Here is a 23,187-nt window from a genome sequence, read left to right as displayed (position 1 = left end):
GTCAGCAAATATATGTCAAGAAGTATGTCTTTTAAGCAAAGGCAATGAATTCCAAACATAATATAGCATGACTAGTAATAGATAAAAACTTAAAAAAAATAACTTAAGGTCCATCAACAAGTGAATGGAAAAATTGTAGTATGTTCATACATTGGTATGTGTGCTCAGTAGCATCTGATTCTTTGTGATCCCATGGACTGCAGCCCGCCAGGCTTCTCTGTCCATGGAATTTTTCCTGGAGTGGGTTGTCATTTCCTATTCCAGGAGATCTTTCCAACCCAGGGATTGAATCCCTCTCTCTTGTGTCTTCTGCATTGACAAGTGGATTCTTTAACCCTAGCACCACCTGGGAAGCCCATACATTGGAATATTACTCATCAATAGTAAAGGAATTACTGTTTCTTGCAACAACATGGATGAATCTCAATCATTATGCTGAGAAGAAGAAGGAGGTAAAGCGCCATGTTTACATATTTCATAAAGTTTTCAAAAGTGCAGATTAGCTTATACAGAAAGAAAGCTAATCAGTGGTTTCTTGGAGATAGAAGTGAAAAAAGGTATAGTTTACAAAGTGCCGTTATGAAACTTTTGGAATGTAGTGGAAAGATCTGTTATCTTGATTGTGGTAATACTTGCAGAGGTTTATACATATGTCAAAGTAGAAGCAATTGTGCACTTTAAACAAGTGAAATTTAATACATTTCAATTATAGGTCAAAGAAATTGTAAAAACAAAATCATATTTGACTTGAGAATACACTTGACTACCTTTTCTCTTTTCCAACATGTTGCTGATTACAAAAACCCACTTAGTTATTTGGTAAGATAGCAAAGCAGTGGTCCTATTGGGCATCAAGGAGAGATAAATGGACAGTGTGTCTTTTATTCTGCAAGTATGGAAATATATTTTGTAAATAACTTTTTTAAATAGGAAAAAAAATAAAAGCTTTGTAGTATACTAAGCACATTGTAAATGTATTAATTCTCCATCTCTTGTAACCACTTGAGGATAGCCATCTTTTGGAAGGATGATTTTTGAGAGATTTGTTTTTAAACTCTGTAAAACTTTTTTTTTTTTTTTGGCTTAAATTTGAGGTTAAACTTTGAGTAATAAATCAAAGACAATAAGTGCATACAGATATTTTAGGTCTCCTGATATTTCAGTTATTTATTGCTCTGTTCCTTGTGTAAATAATAATAATTGTTTTACTCAAAAATTTCATCTTGGATAGGAGTCAGTGGAAGCAAATCATGTTGTTTCACAAGGTGTCACTTAGGCCAGCTTAACTACTGCAGACTGAAATCACATGAAGACTCTCTTGCTTCCATTTTTGTGGTTGATGTTGGTAGTCCGCTCGGATCTCAGCTGAAGCCATTGGTCAGAACATCCACATATGGCTGCTCTGTATCCTCATAGACTGCTAGCTGGTTTCCAAGAGCTACCATTCTGCAAAACCAGGTGGACGCTGCTTATTAGTTATCTCGTGCTGTGTGAATTCCTTCAAACTTAGTGGAATGAAACTGCAACACATTACCTCGCAGTTTCTTTGGGTCAGGAATCTGAACATATTTTAACAGTGTGTTAAACAGTGTTAAACAGTGCTGTGTGAGGGTGTTTCACAGGCTATAACTCAGGCGTTAACTTGGGTTTTAGCCTTCCTAAGTATAGGGAAATCAGCCAAGATGGTATGTTCAGGCACTCTCGCCCACGTTTTGTTAATAATGACTAGGCAACAGCTGAGATCGCTTGTAGCACTGCGCATGCGCATCACAAGGTACTCGCTTGGTCACGGCCTACTTTGTACTTAGGCCTGTATGCGCACCACCTGAAAAGCAGCTTCATTACTGCTGCGTCAGCGCTGTGTCTGTTCAGTCATCCAGGAGAGGAGAGAATATAGCATGCCCGCTGCGTCAGCCAGGATAGAGGCTGTGCTTGGCTGCCGTGCCAGCCAGGAGTGAATAAATGTGTCTGCACTTCCTACATCTCCTCGAGTCTCCGTCCATCTTCTTAGTTCGTGCCTTGCCTACTCGGGGTTCAGCGGACCGTGTGAACAGCAAGACAATTGGCCTTGGCGTCAGGAACAGGATCACCAATAAACAAAGGTTTGATTGGACACATTTCGTTCTAAACTTGCTCACTAGGTTGTTGGCAGAATTGTTTCTAATAGGCTGTTGGACTGAAGGCCGAAGTTTCCCACTGGCTGTTGGCCAAAAGTCATCCTCAGTTCTTTAGTATGTGAGCCTCTGCAACATGGTAACGTGCTCCATCAATGAAAGTCCAGTAAGAGAGAAATCAATCTTCATTCCCATTACATCTCATGACCACTAGGAATTCCTCTCTGAAAATAAATAGGATTATCAGTATCTTAAATATGAAAAAGAAGAGGACGTTAGGAAATATTTGAGGACAAAATAGAAGACCTATGTTTTTTTTTCTTTTTAAAATATATCTATTATTTTTGAGATTCTTTTCCATTATAGGCTATTATAAGATATTCAATAATGTTTTATATATGGTAGTATGTATCTGTTAATACCAAATTTCAAATTTATCCCTCCCCCACCTGTTTCTTGTAAACAAGTTCATTAGTATGCTACTTTTAGATTCCACCTGTAAGTGATACCATATAATGTTCATCTGTGTCTGACTTACTTCACTTAATGTGAAAATCTCTAGGTCTATCTATGTTGCTGCAAACGGCAGTATTTCATTCTGTTCTATGGCTTAGTAATATTCCGTGTGAGTACTATCACCTTTTCCTTATCCATTCATATGTTGATGGACATTTAGGTTGCTTCCGTGTCTTGACTATTATAAATAGTGCTATTGCAAATATTGGAGTGCAGGTATCTTCTTAAATTAGTTTGCATCTTTTCCAGATATATGCTCAGAAGTGGGATTGCTGGATCATATGGCAACTCTATTTTTTAGGGAAACTCCTACTGTTCTCCGTAGTGGCTGTAACAATTTACATTCTAACCAACAGTATAGGAGGGTTCCCTTTTCTCTGAACCTTCTCCAGCATTTATTGTAGACTTTTTAATCATGGCCAGTCTAACTAATGTGAGGTGATTCCACATTTTCATTCTGATTTACATTTTTCTTAAAATTAGAGGCATTGAGCAATTTCTTGTGTACCTCTTGGCCATCTATATGTCTTTTTTGGAGAAATGTCTATTTAGAACTTCTGCCTATTTTTTGATTGGTTTGTTTGTTCTTTTGATATTGATATGTGTGAGCTGTGTATATATTTTGGAAATTAAGCCCCTATTGGTCATATCATTTGCAAATATTTTCACCCATTCTGTAGATTGTCTTTTGTTTTGTTTATGGTTTCCTTTTTTGTACAAAAGCTTGTCAATTTGATTATGTCCCATTTGTTTATTTTTGCTTTTATTTCTTTTGCCTCGGGAGACTGACCTAAGAAACCATTGCTATGATTTCTATCAGAGAATGTTTTGCCTAAGTTCTCTTCTAGGAATTTTATGGTGTCATGTTGTATACTTAACTCTTTAATGCATTTTGAGTTTATTTTATATATGGTGTGTGGGCATGTTCTAACTTCATTGATTTACATGTGGCTGTCCAACTTTTCAACATCACTTGCTGAAGAGACTGTCTTTTCTCCTTTGTGGATTCTTGTCTTCTTTGTAAAAGATTAATTGACCATTAATCTTGTGTGAACATATTTCTTGGCTTTCTGTTCTGTTCCATTGATCCATATCTTTTTTGTGTGTGTACCAATACCATGTTGTTCTCCTTACTATAGCTTTGCAGTATTACCTGCAGTCTGGAAGTGTTATGCCTCCAGCCTTGGCTTTTTTCCTCACAGGATTCCTGTGTCAATTTGGGATCTTCTTTGGTTCCATATATATTTTAGAATTATTTGTTTGAGTTTTGTGAAAAATGTCATGGGTAAATTGATAGAGATTGCATTAAATCTGTAGTTTGCTTTGAGTAGTATGGCCATTTTGACAATGTTAATTCTTCCAATCCAAGAACATGGGTTATCTTTCCATTTCTTTGAATCATCTTCAACTTCCTTTATTAATATTTTATAGTTTTCATCATATGTCTTTCACCTACTTGGGCAGGTTTATTTCAAAGTATTTTTTTAATACAATTTTAAGATTTTTTTTAACTTTCTATTTTTGATATTTTATTGTTTAGTGTAAAGAAATGCAACCAATTTATATATGTTAATCTTGTATCTAGCTGGGATGAATACAACTTGCTTATGGTATATGATTCTTTTTATGTATTGTTAGATCTGCTTTGCTAATATTTTGTTAAAGATTTTTGCATCTATATTCATCAAATATATTAGCCTGCTGTTTTATTTTTTGGTAGTCTCTTTGTCTGCTTTTCGTATCAGGTTGATGGTGGCTTCATAGATTAACTTTGGGAGTTTTCCCTGTGAAAGACCCTTTTAATTTGCCTGGTCTAAGGTAAAGAAATGACTGATATACTTCCTGTCCTTGAAGACCTAGTAATCTCACACTTCATAATGAGAAACTCAGATACTATAATTTTTTAACAGAGAGAGCAACAAAATAAAACTGAGGAGAAGGAGTAAGATAGAAAAACAAAAGTGTATAAAATGGAAAAATGTGGAGAGGAGAATCAGCTCTTGAGAGAGTCTTATTCCACATGATTATTGACATGGTCAATGCAGCAGATGTTATAGACCCATACAAACTCATCAATTGTGCTCTTAGCCTTCTTTTTTCCCCCCAAAAAATCATGGATTGATATTAACAATCCAGTTTTATGAACTGAGTCTAGAAGCATAAAATACTTTAGTGAATACTAGCTGTAAAGAAAGCTGTGCTATACTAAGGTTTAATATCACCTCCCTACACATACTAGTTCTCAAATCACCTAACAAACACACACATACATTAACCTAGAATTTGTACTACTAAATCTTTATCTAGGAGAAATAAAAATGTATGTTAATATAAAAATATGTATATTTATAGGTATTTCATTCCTAATTGCCTCAAATTGGAAATAATGAAAATGTGCTTCAACTGGTGAATGAACAAACTGTGGTAAATTCTTACAATAGAAAAATCGCTTGGCGATAAAAAGGAGCAAACTGCAATAATTTCATAGACTCAAATGTCGTATTCCAAGGGAAAGAAACCAGATTCAAATAGCTGCATACTGTCTATCTTGTCTGACTGTATAGTTTGAAGGACCCAGTGCAAAATGGAAATGTGGAGCCTATTGTTCACAAATTAAGACTTTCGGTACAATTACAGTAGAGCAGTACACCAAGCACAGAGCCTTTTAAATATGGGGCCCTGTACGACTGCCTTAGTCAGAATCCCTTGAATCTGGCACTGACTAGTTCATTTCATTATTATTACATTCTCAAAAGGCACATTTCCAGGGAAAGAAAAAAGATCAGTTGCTGTCAGGAACTAGAGTGAAAGGGAGGAGTTCACTGCAAAGGACATAAAGGAATTCATGAGGATGCTCAGACTGCCCTCTGTCTTGCTACATGGTGGCTACAAAATTATATGTGTATGTCAAAATTTATAGAACTGGCCACTAAAAGGGGAAAATTTTTTCTATGTAAATAATATAAATCTGACTTTTAAAAACCTGCATATATAAAAATAGTATATGTTAACATTTTATTGAAGAAGGGCTACAAATAATTCCAGAGAAATATGCTCATGCTTATGAACATTGTACAACTCAAAGAAACAAAATATAATGGAAAGATCAGGGATAATGACCTAGGTTGAATATCATCTTGGCTTCTTACTAGCAGGATGAAATAACTTCTGTCATTTAACCTTTTTAGGTCACAATTTCATTATCTCTAAAATCGGATGGCAATAAGGATTGTCAAACTTACAGGATGCTTATAAGGATCAAATAAAATAATGCATGTAAAAATATTTTTCAAAAATATGATACTGTAGCATTTTCAGACCAGCAGTGGTAATAAAGCACAAACTTAATACCATCTTTTTCCCACAGATTTAAAGATTTGTCATTCATTGTGCACACTACTCATCCTGAAAAGACAGTCAATCACAAATTCACCTTAGCAGTGTCCTAAAGAGATATAATTTAATATATAACACATTTGAAACCTGAAGAGAATTACTTGTTTTCACAGTCAAAGGGATATAGCTTTTGGGAAGAATCAATTTTCTACCTGGAGAACTGTATTTCTCGAAGTAGGGAGTATTTTCCTCCATAAGGCTAAAATGAATATACAAAGCAATATCATCTCTTTTATTTTTGTTTCATTGTCTACTTTTGACAGTTTTGGAATCTTCAAATAGTATAAATAGTATGACTAAACAGTGTACTAAGTCGCTTCGGTCATGTCCGACTCTGTGACCCCATGGACTGTAGGCTGCTAGGCTCCTCTGTCCATGGGATTCTCCAGGCATGAGTACTGGAGTGGGTTGCCATTTCTTTCTCCAGGGGATCTTCCTGACCCAGGGATTGAACCAGCATTTCTTACACATCCTGCATTAGCAGGCAGGGTCTTTACCACTAGGTAAAGACTAAACAATAATTGATTATAAATGTATACAAGGATTAAATAGTTAAAATTTGCACAGCTGATACAATTCTTGAGATACTTTTCAAGAAATGTAACTGGATACATAATAACAAATGGAAATATGCAGCTTAACAATTATTGTATGGCAAATTTTATAACTAGACATATGACTCATATACTTTTAACTTGGAAGAGGAAGAGAGTCGAGTTCTGAGTTGCTTTATGTCCCCTTTGTGCCTGATAAGAATGTAACTTCCATATAGCACCTTATCACACTGCAATAAAAGTGGTTTATTTAATACATATTGGTAACTGTCTGGTGTGTGAACTGATCAATGCAGAGTATAAGCTTTATTTATTTCCGTTTTTCAGCCATAATACCTTTTGCTAAAACATTGTATTCGTATAATAATTTTTGCTTTCACAGTAAGGAAAACCTGGTATAATGACATTGGTAGAGTGGCAAGTTGGATAGGGTGCTGACTAGTGTCAGAATACTGTTATAACTCTGTTTTCTTATTAGATAGGTAACATTGGTTATGAGACTTAACCTTTGTTGAATCCCTATTTTCTGAACAATTCAGTGCCAAGAAAAATACTTGACTTGCAGCAATCTCTGAGTAAATATCAACTACTTTCCCTAACACATCATGATGGACTACTTCACAGAAGTGATAAATGGTCAAGTATAATAATGGCTGTGAAATGTAAAAATACTTTTTTTTTTTTCAATGTAAAGCTCTATTCCAAGATGAAAAGAGAGAAAGACTATTAGCTTCTTGAGAAGAAAAGACCTTGACCACTAGCACAACTTGTGTTACTAACCAGCTAAATTACCTTGGATAAGCTTTATACCATCTCTGGGTTTTTACTATAAAATAAAGGGTTCTAAATTTAGTTCTAATTTCTGAAATATTTGCTTCAATTAAAGAAGCTAAATGCACATTTTATATAATGCTATTTGCCTCTAATTGAAAATATATAACTGGACACTTAATTAGAAAATTCAAGATTAGTGAAATATAAAGTGCTTCAGAGATTCCATTTTCAAACATATTCAAATTTTGCTATAGTATACCAACAAATGATTTTGTGGCATTAAAACATTTTGATTCTTTTAGCATATGATAAAGTAACACAGATTTTATGTTTTAGTTTTCGTCAAAAAAAAATGCATGGTGGTGAAACAGAAATATACCAAGAAAACTTTTTTGCATTGTTACATATGGGTTTTTATTTTTTTGTTGTTGTTGGTGATACTGACAATTTGTTCATGTGTTTGCTTTTTCATTCTTAAACTTCTGTTGATGTTACATAATTGGTATTTACTATATTATAAAATTCATTAAAGCTGGATAATGGGTTATATATATTTTTCAAATCCCCACACCAGCTAGACAGCGCCTTACACTTAGTAGTTGCTTAATAGATGTGCATAGGTTGATTGATTCAAATCTGGTGTCAGTGCAATTAATCATACTTTTTTGAATATTGATCCATGATTGGGTTCAGATAAAGGACAGGCTAGACAACAAACTCCTTAAATTTCACTGCAGAATTTAAATACAAACTGCTTCAAATTATTTGAGATTATAATGAGCTATAATCAATTACAGTTATTCATTGTTGGACATCTAGGTCTATTATACAGTCCAGTGTAAGTGTAATTGTCTTATTATAATGATACAAAGAGAACTTCATAGAGATAAGACTAATGCATCTTCCCTAGACAATTACAGTCTTTTGTCCATTAGACAGAATGAAGTAAGCTCTGTTTCCATCAGTCACAGCTTCTGACTCTGAAAGAGTGAGGGGGAAGGGGAGAACGAGATCTGATGCTCATGAGTCATTCCACTTGTGCCTTCTTTGGCTGGGCTCCAGTACCTAAGAGAAGAAAAAACTCACTGTGAATTGTGTCCTTTGTACTTCGTAATCAATTACACTTTACTGATAATAATGTCTTGTTTTTGCCTGAGACTTAGTGACCAATTACCTTCTATAAGTGATCTCTTTGCCACATGGAAGCCCTCATTTTGGGTACCTTAATTAACTTTCCAAGGACTTATAATCTGACTTAATCAGTTGATGTGATTCTTTAAAACTGCACAGTCAGTATCATCTCATTTCATTAATTTGGCTTAATTATTACACTTGCTACTTAGAAATTTTAGATTAATGTTATCTGAACCGAGGGACTTATCTTAGTTTCTTTTCACTATCATTTTAGTTTGTTCATATAATCTTAAACTTAAATTTGCCAATGTTAATAAAATTTTCAAACTTCCAATGTCATTAGCATCTAGAGTGGTTGTTAAAAACAATTTGATTTCAGAAAATGCCTTTTACTCATTTATAAATTGTATTGAGTAACTGATTTTTGATAATAACCATGAATTAAAACATTGCACAGTGAAATGTGTAAGAGCATACTTTTAAGAACAGGCCGTTCACACTTTGGAGTATCAGGGCAAAGGCTTTGCTGGCTCATAGTAATACAAATGTCCAGATTGCAGTTCAAGACATGACCTTTATTATGCATAAGTATTTTTTTCTTTGTGAGAAATAACTTTGCACATAAAATTTTATGCGATTTTCAGGCTTTTTTTGGCTACAATAAATCTTTTACTGAATACTCTTTATACTAGGATGGTGAACACAAGTGAGTAAGTCAGAAAATAGTTTGACTTAGCAAATTTGTAAAGTTATTACATAATAAGGAGGAATTTATGTATTCTATAATCTAGCCTGGATAAGAGAGTGTGATTTGTTTCATCTAAATGATTTGTTTAATAAAATCTACATTCTCAGGATGTATTCTGATTTTAAAATATTCCCACTTTTTTTCTAATCTTTGGGATGTAACGTAGGGAAAGAACATGTACTTGTGGTTTAGATGGTTATTTAAATGCTGCCTCCAATTTCTGGACCTTGATAAGTAATTGAGTCTTTCTGAGCTTCAATTACTTCATTTGTAGGAAGAATATAGAATATAAACTCCACAGCATTATCGTCAGAAGAGTGATGGCATGTGTAATATGCCCAGCACAGTACTATGTATATATATAGTCAATACCCAATAAATGTCATTTCCTTCCTTTAGCTGTGGTTTCTCATCTATGTCCATTTGTTGTTCATCACTCAATTATGTCCACCTCTTTGCAACCCCATGGACAGCAGTACACCAGGCTCCCCTGTTCTTCACTATCTCCCGGAGTTTGCTCAAACTCATGGCCATTCGGTTGGTGATGCCATCCAACCATCTCATCCTCGGTAGCCCGCTTCTCCTCCTGCCCTCAACTTTTCCCAGCATCAGGGTCTTTTCTATTGAGTTGAGCTGTGGTTCTGGAGAAGATTCTTGAGAGTCCCTTGGACAGCATGGAGGTCAAACCAGTCTGTGTCCTAGTTTTACTGATCTATTCACACAATACTATTGTATAAGTTTTGCAAATTATTACAAATTACTTTTGTGTCAGTTGGCTGAAAAAAGTAGGAGTTACCATCCTTATTATTTCTGGAGTGATTCTAATCCTTTTAGCTATAAAAATAAAAAGAAATGACTGTTATAATTGTTAGCTGAAAGTATGTTAGAAACTTTGAGATGTTCAAGCATCTGTAATCTGGATCTATTAGAAAGATTTTGGTCTTTTTCTCACTTTCCTTTGGCCTTCACTGTACACTTAAAGAATTAGAGCCACTACCAGTTGTAGAAAAATATTAAAAGGGCAAAAAATAGTCCTAGCTCTGGAAGCATTCATCCTTCTGACTATTGATAATAGAATCCCAAATTACCTGGCAGTAGGAAGTTGATTTTCTCAATAAGCAGATCAAGCATATAAGAAGTTTAATGGGAAGTCTCTTAGATTCAATATTTGCAGAAAGGAGAGGAAGAGAAGAGATAGGAGAGAAGGGAGCAGGCCAGGCAAAGGGAGAAGTTGAATAACAACTTATTTCAATGGGAATGTCAGATGACACCACAGGAGTTCTAGCTGTTCCATGGGCTGAGTTGACTGGTTTTTTGTATGCATGTAATGCTCAGTCATTGGGTGCAAAATATTTGATAAGGGATGTAATCTAGAACAAGGGAGCGTTCCTAAATTGAGTCAGTAGCCCAAAGGGGATGGGGAACTGAAAACTGTGAACTGTCTTCTGGTAACACTGCCAGCAGCTCGGAAATAAATCCTTGACAATTGAAGAGGGATCAGTGTGGCACACCTTGTTGGCTTTTGAGCCTTTTAACTTGTGTGATGATTTAAACATTCTCAGTCCCTTAATATATGTACATAACAACCTTCAGTCGTTTCTTCTACTAGTCTTTGCTGGCTCATCAACTGAGACTTACCAGCCTCCCCTGAGTCCTGATTTACTGTCTGCTCAGAGTTTAGGTCTGTTTCAATTCCCAAGAGATAACTGAGTTCTTCATTTTGTAAGAGATGCTAAGTTAGGTTTTGCCCAAAATATTTCAGTAATGCAACCACCCATGCTTCAACAAAATAACAAAGTAGATTATGCTTCTCTGTCCTCATATCTGTCTGCTAAATGGGTGTGTGTATGGGTGTGTGGAGAAAGAAAAATTGAAGATAATCTTTCACCAGATTGTGTTTATCAGTATGCCTGGATAACAATTCCAGGTGGTAGATGCAGATATGGTTGTTTTATTCAGCGTGACAGTTCAAATCTAGTATATATTAGTTCCTAGAGAAGGAGAGCATTTTCCACAGCAGGATAGAGATTGAAAATTTTATCCTTGGTGACAGTTGCTCCTTTGACTCATAGTCATAGGTGTGAATAATAATTATCAATGTTTTATCATCCCTCCTGGAATTTTGGCCATTTGCAAGTACCTATTTGTTTTCTTTTTCTGTACTCTTTAAACCACAAGAATGGACTCAAAAATAATACCCCAGTCTAAAATGGATAAAATAAAGAATTTCCTCATGCATGTGTGATCTGTAAGAACCCTATCTGTGGAAAGGACTAAGAGGTCTCATTAAGGGGAGGATGAGGAAAAAGCAAATAAATGAGAGTGTAACTGGATAACAGAGGTCTCTAGTACCTTTCTCATTTGCCGTCAGTTTTCAAGCACTAGGGGACTACTGTTTTCCTTCTAATTGGCCTGAGAATACTGTAAACAAATAAGATTCGTTCATTATAGAACAATTTTTTTCTCATTATGTAAGAAGTTTTTTTTTCTATCATATAATTAGTGCCCATTATAGAACAAGTTCATTTGAATTTTTGTACAAGTCAAAATTTTCTCACATAAATTACATTTCTAGGGAGAACTGTTCAACTGAACGTTTTCTAGATAGTACCCTTTCTCCTTGTAACCTCACAACACTGAAATTTGATTGTTTCTCATCCTTATCCTATATTTTTCTAATAGGTACTATACTGTGAAAATAATGAGAAAACAGAGTGTCTAAGCATAACAAGTGGAAGAATACTATATCCATCCAGGATGCTCTCTTGTGGGGCTTTTTTAGTTCAGAAAAATACAGTGGTCCCTGCAGTGTGGTTTGATATTTGAGGTCTTTTGTGTTTCTTTATCTCATGGTGTCTTTCAGCTTCAAGTTGGATAGGCCATTTGGATCTTTCATAGAAAATATGGTAAGATCATAGAATTTTTCTTTAAAAGTGCCTGATTAACTTTCTTAATCTTGACAAATCATGGAAACAATGTTGCATTGTGCCATATGACAAATCTATTTCATTATAGAATATTAAAGAAAACATACTGACTACAAGGAAAATTGTTCAGCTTATGAATGAAACTTCATTCTACATCTTGTGATTGGAGTTTTTTTCCTTATTTTTGGCAATTACATTACTGTGCCAGAAATATTTTGTTTTCAGTTCTGTTGGTATCTTCTGATACTCTTCATTTTCTTTTTATGGCTTTTTAATTATTTCATTAATTTCACCTATCAGCATGAAGGATAATGCTCATTCAGAGAACGACATTTCTCCATTTGGCAAATTGTTGCTATAGAGGGTATTGTGGGTTTGATGCATAACTTGATAAAATATCCTATTTAAACATTCAAATTTGAGATTCACATAGTCTTTATATATGAGAACATTTCTTAATAAGTATCATTTAGGAGGTCTTAACTTACAATATTTTATAGCATCCAGAATTAACAATGAAAAAAATAATTAGGATGTCTGGGATAGGAGAGACTGGTGAGTGTTAAGCTGAAACACAAAGTAAGAATAACTCAATTTATAGCTCTGTGTTGAAATCATGCTTACAAGTCACCATAGGGAGAAATAGAACATGTGCTGCAGATGCATGTGATAACTGATGAAACACTGAATTTATTGTCTGTTTGGAGAGGAGTCACAAATAAAAATTCAAATATGTTATGCCTGGCAGAAAGGGTGACATCTACAAGTCAATTCAGTGAAACAAAAGGCCCTGAAACTCTCCCATTTTTGAATTATCAGGTCAGCTTAATTCCATGGAGACTTGTCATTTCTGTGAGAAATAAAACCCAGCTGATGTTATTGCTAGATACAATCAATTCACTGCATACCATGAAGGCAAAGAACCGTATTCTCCAGGGAACAGATTAGTGGTTTTCTTCTTTTGGAGAAGAAAAAAAATCTGAAAGTGACTTTTTTGAGCAGAAAGAAAATGCAAGGGCCTCACAGGAAAAATAATAGGTTGAACTTGGTAAAGGGGAATAGGATTTACAAGACCCAGTGAAAATTCCTGTAGTCACATTTAGGAAGAACTTTGGCCAAAGTGGATACACAGATGAAGTTATTCCCCCTATGTCCCCTTAAAAAGGAAAGTAAAACAAATACTAATGTGTGACCATTCTTTTCTTAGTTTTAGCAAATAATTAACCAGTTGACAAATAATAGACAAGACTATATATTATGGATAAAACCTGCCTGGGTTGGGAAGATCCCCTGGAGAGGGGCATGACAACGCACTCCAGTATTCTAGCCTGGAGAATCATAACTAAACCACGTGGAAGGTATCCTAATTCTTCTTTAGGACCAGAAACTTCTCCAGAGAATGTAAATGATAGAAAAGAAAACCAACCTGGAAGTTACAAGTTCTGAATTTTAAAGCACTTAGAGCCTATTTAGATCCTTTTGTTGTTATTGTTGTTAGTCTAGTTAAAGGTTTTTCACTTTTGTTTTCCTTTTCAAAGAATCGGCTTAGTTTTGTCAATCTTTTCTATTATCCTCTTGTCTGTTTCATTTCTTCCTACTCTTATCTTTATTTTTCCTAACCTCTGCTTACTTTGGGCTTAGTTTGTTCTTGTTTTTCTAGTTCCTTGGGGTGTAAATTTAGGAGTTTTTTATGCAAGATTTTTTTTTTTTCCTCGATGTGTGTGATTATCATTATAAGCATTCTTGTTAGAACTACTTTTGCTGTTTTAGTATTTTGTGTCATTTTTTTTTCAATTCTGTCAAGATATTTTTTTATCCCTTTTGATTTCTTCTTTGATTCATTGATTATATAGGAATATATTTTTAATTCTCATGTATTTCTTGATTTTCCAGCCTTCCTCTATTTATTGGTTTCTAGTATCATACCACTGAGATCAGAAAAAGTACTTGATATAATTTCTAACTTATTGAATTTTCTGAGACTTGTCCTGTGGCCTAACATGTGTATCCTAGAAAATGTTCTATGTGTACTTGTGAAGAATATGTATTCTATTGCTGTTGGACATAATATTCTATATATGTCTGTTAGGTACATTTGGGCTCTAGTGTTCAGATCCACTGTTTTCTTATTGATTCTCGTCTAGGTTATTTATTCAGTGTTGAGAATGGATATTAAAGTCCTCAACTATTATTGTATTGGTGTTTTTTTCCCTTAAAGTTCTATTAGAATTTGATTTTTATATTTAAGTGCTCTGCTACTGGGTGATAAATAATTAGACTTGTTATATCTTCTTGATGGTTTGACTCTTTTGTCATTATATAATGACCTTCTTGCACTCCTTTGTCCATATTTAGCTTAAAGTCTATTTTGTTTGTTATAAGTATTGCTGTCCCTACTATCTTTTGGTTACCATTTACAAGAAATATTTTTCATTCCTTCACTTTGAGTCTACCTGTGTACTTAAATCTAAAATAATCCTCTTGTAGACAGTATACAATTGGATCTTTTTTTGTTTTTTGTTTGTTTTTAAATCCATTCAACTGCCTTATGTCTTTTGATTGAATAATTTAGTCCATTTACATTTAAAGTAATCACTGATCGATAAGAATTTCATGCTGCCATTTAGTTCATTGTTTTCTGATTGTTTTATAAATCCTTTGTTCCATGCTTAGTATCTTGCTGCCTTCCTTTCTGATTTGATATCTTTTGGGAGTAGTATGCTTTGACCTCTTTATCATAATCTTGTGTGCCGCTACTATAGGTTTTTTCCTTTGTTACCATGAGGTTTACATAAAGTATCTTATATTTATAATGTCCTATTTTAAACTGATAACAATTAACTTTCATTTTCATTAAGTAAAACCTACCTTTATCCTCAAGTTAATGTTCTTTTAAGCATGAAAACCCAATCACTGCTACAGACTCTGAAACACTGTCCCAAGTCCTCAAGAGCTTGACTTTACTATACAACACTATGCTTGTAATCAACTACAGTGTTTTGTAGATTTAAAAATGTAAGAAGGTATACCCCACGTTAAGTGTTTTTATCACAATAAAATACTTTTTAAAAATTTAAAAGGAAGAGAGTGTGGTTCCCCCTAACCCCCTCTCCCTTTTTCTTTTTCAAAAATAAAGTGCAATATAGATGACCAAATTATTCACAAGAGTTTCAAGCCTGGAAAGCCAAGAAAGATTCTGTTTTCTAGGTAGAGACAATCTACTGTCATGTTCTTTGCTGTACAGCAGGTTAATGGTCTACGAATCAGCTCATTAAGGAGCTCTGTTTAATGCTCTTGTTAAATCCAATATCAGTTTTACCCCTCAGCCTCAGGCCTTTTTTTTTTTTTTTTTTAGCTTTTACGTTTCACTTGGAAACCTATCTTCAGAGACGTGTATGGTATAATGAGTAATGCCAGTGGAAGCAGGATCATCTCACAAATTCACTGTTATAATGATAATGTTTCCTGAAACTCTTAAGGTCTGTTTAGTTTAGCACTAGTCAAGGAACCTCTGTCAATATTTAATCTGTATTGACTGTTGGCTCAATTACAATGAATAAATGCTAATTATATCCATCTTCCCCTGTAGAATGATTACTTCTAGTGACAAAACTCTTTTGATACTTTTGTCCTGACCATGCAAGTTTTCAAAACGCAGGGATTTTTACTTTGATGTACTGTATTAGCCTTCTCATACAATGCACAAAGCATTAAGTTATAGCGGTTTTACCCTTTGTGAAACAGAGTTAACAGCTCCCATCACAATGTCATTTTACCACGTTTGCCCTTACTCTGTGGAGCATCATTCTGTAAATGAAAAAAAAAGCATTTTTTTGTTGTTGTTGTTTAACATCCATATGAAATGTGACCTTGCAAAATACAACATTCCTTGGAAACATTGTTTTAGCAACAGTAAACTGAATGAACAGTTCCTGCTCTTGGAGTACTAAACACTTTGTCTATTGAAAAACCACCTAAATGTACAGGAAAAATTCTTCCTATTATACATACAGTAAGTTGATAATATTACAAGTTTTAAGATGGCAGAATGTGACAGTGATTCTTTTCCTTTCAGAAATCATCAAAAGTTATAATAAAAAAAGTGCATACTATATTGAGGTAAAATTATGGAGTGATAGTATAAGAAGTAGGGGAGGTAAATGCTCTGAGGTCAAATGGAGATAACAGAAGATGCCTGAATCTGCAGATTTGGGGAAAAACCAGCTCCAATACTTTGGCTACCTGATAGGAAGAGCTGACTCATTGGAAAAGACCCTGATGCTGGGAAAGATTGAGGGTAAGAGCACAAGGGAGTGACAGAGGATAAGATGGTTGTATGGCATCATTGACTCATGGACATGAGTTTGTGGAAATTCCATGAGACAGTGAAGGACAGGGAAGCCTGGCATGCTGCAGTCCATGGAGTCGAAAAGAGTCGGAGATGACTGAGCGATTGAGCAACAATAACAGTGTTTGCCTCTGCAAGTGAGAAGGGTATCTTGCAGGGGGAAACTATAAATTACTTGTTTGAAAATGCAGGCAAAATTTACATAGTTTGATGCTGAAAGATTCTTGATGCACTATTGCACCAAAGAGAAGTGTTGGAGCTTCAGCTGAATGAGAAATCAAAGAATTGAGTGGAAGATTGACTCTAGACAACTAGCATCCCAGAAGCTGCTAATCTCTATTGGCTGTGGAAAGATAAAAGCTAAAAAAAAATCCCACTTGCACATGCCAACAAGATATGCAATATAGTACAAGCATACTTATACATAAAAACCTACATAAAAACATATTTTCATAGTTTTTTACCAGCAAGAAAAAATGAACAATTAAAACAAAATCCATACTGGGATGCTTGGTAGGAAAAAAGAGACACTATTGAACAAATAAAATTCCTTCCAAGCATATTAATATTACAACCCAAATAATTTAATCAGCCAAAGAACACTGAGAGCACATGCAACAAGTTTGGGAAAAACACAGAGATAAAATATGAACTATCAGAGCTCAGAAAAAGTAGTAGATGGTAAAATAAAACTGTTCTAAAATTTTAAGTCATACTGAGTGGGTGTTAGTCGCTTAGTTGTGTCTGACTCTTTGCAACCTTATGGACTGTAATCTGCCAGGCTCCTCTGTCCATGGAATTCTCCAGGCAAGAATATTTGAGTGGGTAGCCATTCCCTTCTCCAGGAGATCTTCCAGCCCCAGGGATCAAACCCAGGTCTCCTGTATTGCAGGCAGATTCTTTACCATCTCAGCTGCCAAGCCACTTGTAAGTCACACTGAAAACAATATAAGGGAACCTCTGCAATACAGTTATTCTCCAGTTTGTTGGGTTACCCACTCGGGGGTATGGAATTTGATTATATTGTGAGTCCACCATTCCTACCCATCTTGTTGTGGTCCTTCTTTATGTCTCTAGTTGTAGAAGATCTTTTCTGGTAGATTCCAGTCCTTTTCATCAATAGTTATTCTGCAGATAGTTGTGATTTTGGTGTGCTCATGAGAGAAGGCAGAGAAGGCAATGGCACCCCACTCCAGTGCTCTTGCCTGGAAAGTCTCATGGATGGAGGAGCCTGGTAGGCTGCAGTCATGGGGTTGCTGAGAGTCGGACACGACTGAGCGACTTCACTTTCACTTTTCACTTTCATGCATTGGAGAAGGAAATGGCAACCCACTCCAGTGTTCTTGCCTAGAGAATCCCATGGATAGAAGAGCCCCCTCCATGGGGTCACCAGAGTTGGACACGACTTAGCGACTAAACCACCACCACCACCACCATGAGAGGAGGTGAGCTGAGGGTGTTTTTACTCCATTATCTTGGCTGCTCTCCTGACCTTTTAGTTGGCATTTCCCTGGCTGCTAATGAAGTAGATGATCTTTTTACATGTTTATTGACCATCCTATTTTTTTCTGTGAATTTCTTAATGTACTTCATGGTCTATTTTTGCTTTGGTTTTCTTATCGTTCCTGTCTTTATTTGAGGTCATATATAAATTTAAAATTATGTTTTATGAATATCTTTTCTCAGCCTATGGATTGGCCTTCCACTTTCTTATAGTATTTTTCATTGACAGAAATGATTTCAATTTAGCTTGATTGCTCAGTCTTTTTCTTTATATCGTCTGTGCTCTGTATGCCTCTTAGGAAGCCTTTCCTACTCTGAAAGTACACTATCTTCAATACTTTAATCTAATTAAAAATTACTTTGAAGTAATTTTAGATACACAGGAAATTGCAAAGGTAGGACAGAGAGCTCTCTTGTACTCTTCATGCTGTTTTCCTAGCAGATCACATCTTATATACTTTGTACACAGCAACAGCAGGAAATTAACATTGGAACACTGTGTGAAAATCTGATCATCTTATCACAAGTGTAGCTTTATGTTACCACCACCATAATCAAGACACAGAAATATTCCTTCACTACAAAGATTTCTCTTAAAATACATATTCAGTCACACCCTTGCCTCCCACCTACCATTCTTAACTCCAGGAAACCACTAATTTTTTCTCCATATGTATAATATGTGAATTGAGAATGTTATATAAATGAAGTCATATAGTAAATGACTTCTTTAAATTATTTTTTCAGTCAGCATAAATCCATCTGTGCTGCTTCATTTATCAACAGTTTGCCCTTTTTATTGCTGATAAGTAATTTTTATTACTTATTTTTATTAAAATATAGCATTTTTATTCCATGCTGTGGGTGTAGTAGTATATTTAATTGTCATCAATTGTAGGTCACTTTGGTTGTCTCCATTTTTTAACAATTACAAATAAAACATGAACAATCATACAGAGATTTTTGTGTGGATATGTGGCATTTATCTCTCAGATAAATGCCAAGAATGCCAAGGGGAATGATTCTTGAATTTTATAACGAATGTATGTTTATATATATATATGTGTGTGTGTATACATATATATATATATATGACGTGTGTGTGTGTATATATATATATGATACATAATATATATATATTTAATAATAATATATATATTTAATTAAAATGTTTTCAAGAGTGACTGTAGCACTTTAAATTCCCACCAACAGTTTATCAAAGATTCAGTTTCACTGCATTCTTGTTAGAATTTGATATTTTAATATTTTTTATTTTTAGTTCTCCTGATAGATACCCTAGTCTTAGTTTACATTTTACTGATGGCTGGTGATTTGAATATCTTTTCATGTATTCATTTGTCATCTTTATGTTCACCTTAATGATAAAGTGTATATTTATGTCTTTTCATTATGTATATTATCTATATATATACACTTATATGACATGTAATTATATATGTAATAAATAATTTGTGTTTTAAATACATATAAAGTTGAGATTTGAGAGTGCTTTGTATCTTCTTGATGCAACTCTTTTGTCATATGTGTGATTTACAAATATTTCCTGTTAAACTGTAGCTTGTCTTTCCACCCTTTTCCTGAAGTCTTTAACAGAGCAACTGATCATTTTTATAATGTTTAATTTGCTGTTTTCTTGTATTGTCCAACTTTTGGTTCAGTGTTTCATAAGTTTTCATTGAGCCCTAGGTTACAAAAATTTCTCCTACATTTTGTTTTATGTTTATATTTAGTTTATGATCTATTTTAGGTTAATTTTTATATATAGAAGATACAAGGATTACATTGTTATTATTTTTCATATGATTTTTCCAAGTGCTCAATAGCATTTATTGAAAAGGCTATTCTTCCTCCAATGAATTGCTTTTTCATTCTGTCAAAAATCACTTGACTGTACTTCTTTGAGTCATCCCTAGGTTAACTATTTGGTTCTATTGATTGAGTATATATTTCAGTGTCAGTAGCACATGGTCTTGGTTATTGTAGCCATCTAGAAAGACAATATTTAGTGTAATGATTCTTCCAATTTTATTATTTCTTTTTCTAAAGATTATTTTTTAGCTCTTCTAGGGCCCATGCCCTTGCTTGTTATGTTTCAGAATTAGCATGCCTTGTCTACAAAAAACTTATGGGTGTTTTGATAGGAATTACTTTAAGTTTTTGCATCAATTTGAAGAGAGTGGCGTCTCTATACTGTTGATTATCCAAATCCATGAATATTTTTCTTATGCAATTTTCTACAAAATTTTCTACTTAGTTACCTGTATCATATGTGTAATAGTCCATTAAGTCTCTGATTATGTACAGCAAAAATCTGCACACCTTTTTTTTCATTAATTGTGGGAATCTATATCCTGTTTCCTTGCTTAATTTGTATACCTCTGCATGCACACCATAAGCTTTTAATTCTCATAGCTTTTTCTTAAACTTGTGTATCTGGAAGAGTAAGTAACTTACCTTAGTTTTCTACAAAATAATCTTTACTATTCTTGGACATTTGATCTCCGTATAAATTTTGGAATTAATGTCTTGATTTCTATGAAATAAAAGACTGAAATTGAATTAAATTTATAGGTTAATTTGAGAGAATATCAGCATATTTATGACAAAGAGACTACCTAACCTTAGGCATGGTATATTTCTTTGATTATTGAGTCTTATTTAATGTCTCTCAATAAAGTTTTATTATTTTCATTAAGGTCTTTCACGTAGTTTGTTAGATTTATTGCTGGATATTTAAAATTCAGTTCTATTGTAAATGTCATTATTTAAAATTAAATTTCCTAACTCTGAATTTGGTATGTGAAAATCTACTTCATTTTCAGATATTGATCTTGTATCCAGTACTATTTAGAAATTCTCTTTAATTCTATGAGATAATTGAGGAAGAAACAAGAGTAATAGGAAGTGGGAGATGGTTGGAGTATGTAGTGTTGAACAAGGAGTAAAATCTTAAACTCCTGTATTTTTCTTCTACTTTTCTGTAATCCCAGACAATACCGTCTGATATGGTTTTCCTTTTGTTTTGGCCACTCAAACATCAAAACCAAATTTGTCTACCTCTCAAAAATGTGTGGATTGAATGTAGTTTGTGTTTTCCTTTTATCAGTTATTTTTATTCCATTTCTACCGTTACGTTTCACTTAACCCCAGTTTTATATACAATAACTAATAATAGCTGAGATTTTTTTCACATTTTTCAAGAAACTAAGCAAGTTGTCAAAGATCACACCAACCAGTAAGTGGCAGAGTCAATAACAGAATCCAGAAGATTTGGTTTCAAGACTTGTGTTCAGTGATTTAACTGCTGTTCAGTACCATGGCATAGTTTTCAATATGACAGTGCAACGTGTTTATCATTAATCCTGTAATCAGTGGGGAGATACAACATATGTTTCCAAGTAAAGATGTGGCAGACTTAGTTTCTTCCTGGTTGACTGTGCCACGAACGAACATGGTGGTCATCAACATGAACCAGAGTGAGAAATTTTAGAAAATATCATAGTAATTCAAGCAATTCTTACGATTCTGAATAGGCAGCTTCCATTAAGATGAAACAGTGAAGCCTCATTTATGTGATAATTCTATGGCAGAATCAGTGATACTAAGAAATTAATTACATGTGAGGAATGAGAGGTATGTAGGGGGTGAATGTGATTATTAGGTTTTGTGACATGAATGATCAGGTACATGATGAAATAGAAAAGAGAGAATGCAGACTTTTGTGGATAATCAGAGATCGGTTATGAATAGGTTAAGCTAGGATGTGTACAGAATTCAAGGTAGGAATATATAGTGCAGCATATATATAGAAGCGTGGGTAAAAGCTGGAAATTGGGGAGGCTTAAATGTGTATATTCCAGTTATTCAGCATGTAGGTAGCAGTTATAATCATGGGCTCAGATCCATTTATTTCGTAAGAAATATAGAAAGAGAAAACAAGTACAAGGACAGGCCAGAGTAAATCCCAGCATCTTTGATAATTTTTCTGGCTGGGCTGTGTTTTCACTGCAGCATGTGAGCTTTCCCCAGTTGCAGTGTGTGGGCTTGTTGCAGTGACTCCTCTTGCTGCAGAGCACAGGCTCTAGGGCATGCAGACTTCAGTAGTTGTGGCTCACAGGCTCCAGAGTGGGGACCCAGTGGCACACGGGCTTAATTGATCTGCAGCATGTGTAACCTTCCCAAATGAGGGCTCAAACCAGTGTCCCCTACATTACAAGGCAAATTCTTAACCATGGAACCGCCAGGGAAGCCCTGTTTCAAAGATTTTTTAAGTGATTTTCTAAACATCAGTGTCTTGGCTTTGTCAGTTTCCTATGCTATGTATTATACAAGTTTCTCCTCTCTCAGTTTATCATCTATGAATAATGACATTGAGAATAAAAGTTCACTTTCACTAAGCATTTACTTGGGCCAGACTCTGGCCTGTAAAGAATTTCTCACACACTGTGTCATTTAAACTTCCTGACAAGCTATTACTACAGTGGATATCAGTTTGTAAATGAGGAAACAATAATTTACCCAAGGTTACACAGCTTATTAGCAGAGAAACTGGGATTTGATATTCCACACTTACTCCCTGTGTCATGTTTTCTGTCTACCAGAAAGAATATTTTGATAGATACTGATCTAATAAGGAATTTGTGTGTGTTAGTCATTCAGTCGTGTCTGACTCTTTGCAACCCCATGGACTGTAGCCTGCCAGGCTCCAGTGTCCACGGTATTTTTCAGGCAAGAATACTGGATTGCCATTCCCTTCTCCAGGGTATCTTCCTGACCCAGGTATTGAACCCAGGTCTCCTGCATTGCAGGAGGATTCTTGACTTTGAGGATTAAATGTGATAAAGCATGTAAAGTATTTAGCTTAGTTCCAGGTGTTTATTTCGAATAAAAATTTGAGTTATTAATGTTATAGTTTTGCTATGTTATTTCTTTTGAGTCCTGTAGATACTGACTGGTTAATTCTAATTATTCCTATATCACTGAAATTATAATTTAAAAATTATACATTTAACAAAAGGCATTGTTTTTATGTCTATATTATATATGCACATATACAAATGTATTGCATCCATATATTTTGTTTCCCATATTTTCTACCTTTTAAATGAGAGCTCAATTTTCCATCTGTTCACTGTCATATTGAATTTAAAGA

General features: G+C 34.5%; 1 long non-coding RNA gene across 1 annotated transcript in view; it reads left to right on the top strand.

Annotated features, from left to right (window-relative positions):
- Positions 1-1,870: 1,870 nt before the first annotated feature.
- LOC145509469 (uncharacterized) overlaps positions 1,871-23,187 on the top strand; it is a 78,318-nt gene continuing 57,001 nt past the window's right edge. Inside the window, exon 1 of the long non-coding RNA XR_014056105.1 lies at positions 1,871-2,102. This is a non-coding gene — a long non-coding RNA (uncharacterized LOC145509469). The remainder of the gene's footprint in view (positions 2,103-23,187) is intronic.

Source organism: Giraffa tippelskirchi, chromosome 1 (genome assembly GCF_054371585.1).
Source record: "Giraffa tippelskirchi isolate mGirTip1 chromosome 1, T2T-mGirTip1v1.2.pri, whole genome shotgun sequence".
NCBI classification, from domain to species: Eukaryota; Metazoa; Chordata; class Mammalia; order Artiodactyla; family Giraffidae; genus Giraffa; species Giraffa tippelskirchi.
Note: the sequence above shows the minus strand (reverse complement) of the source record. Positions and strands in the feature narration are given on the sequence as shown.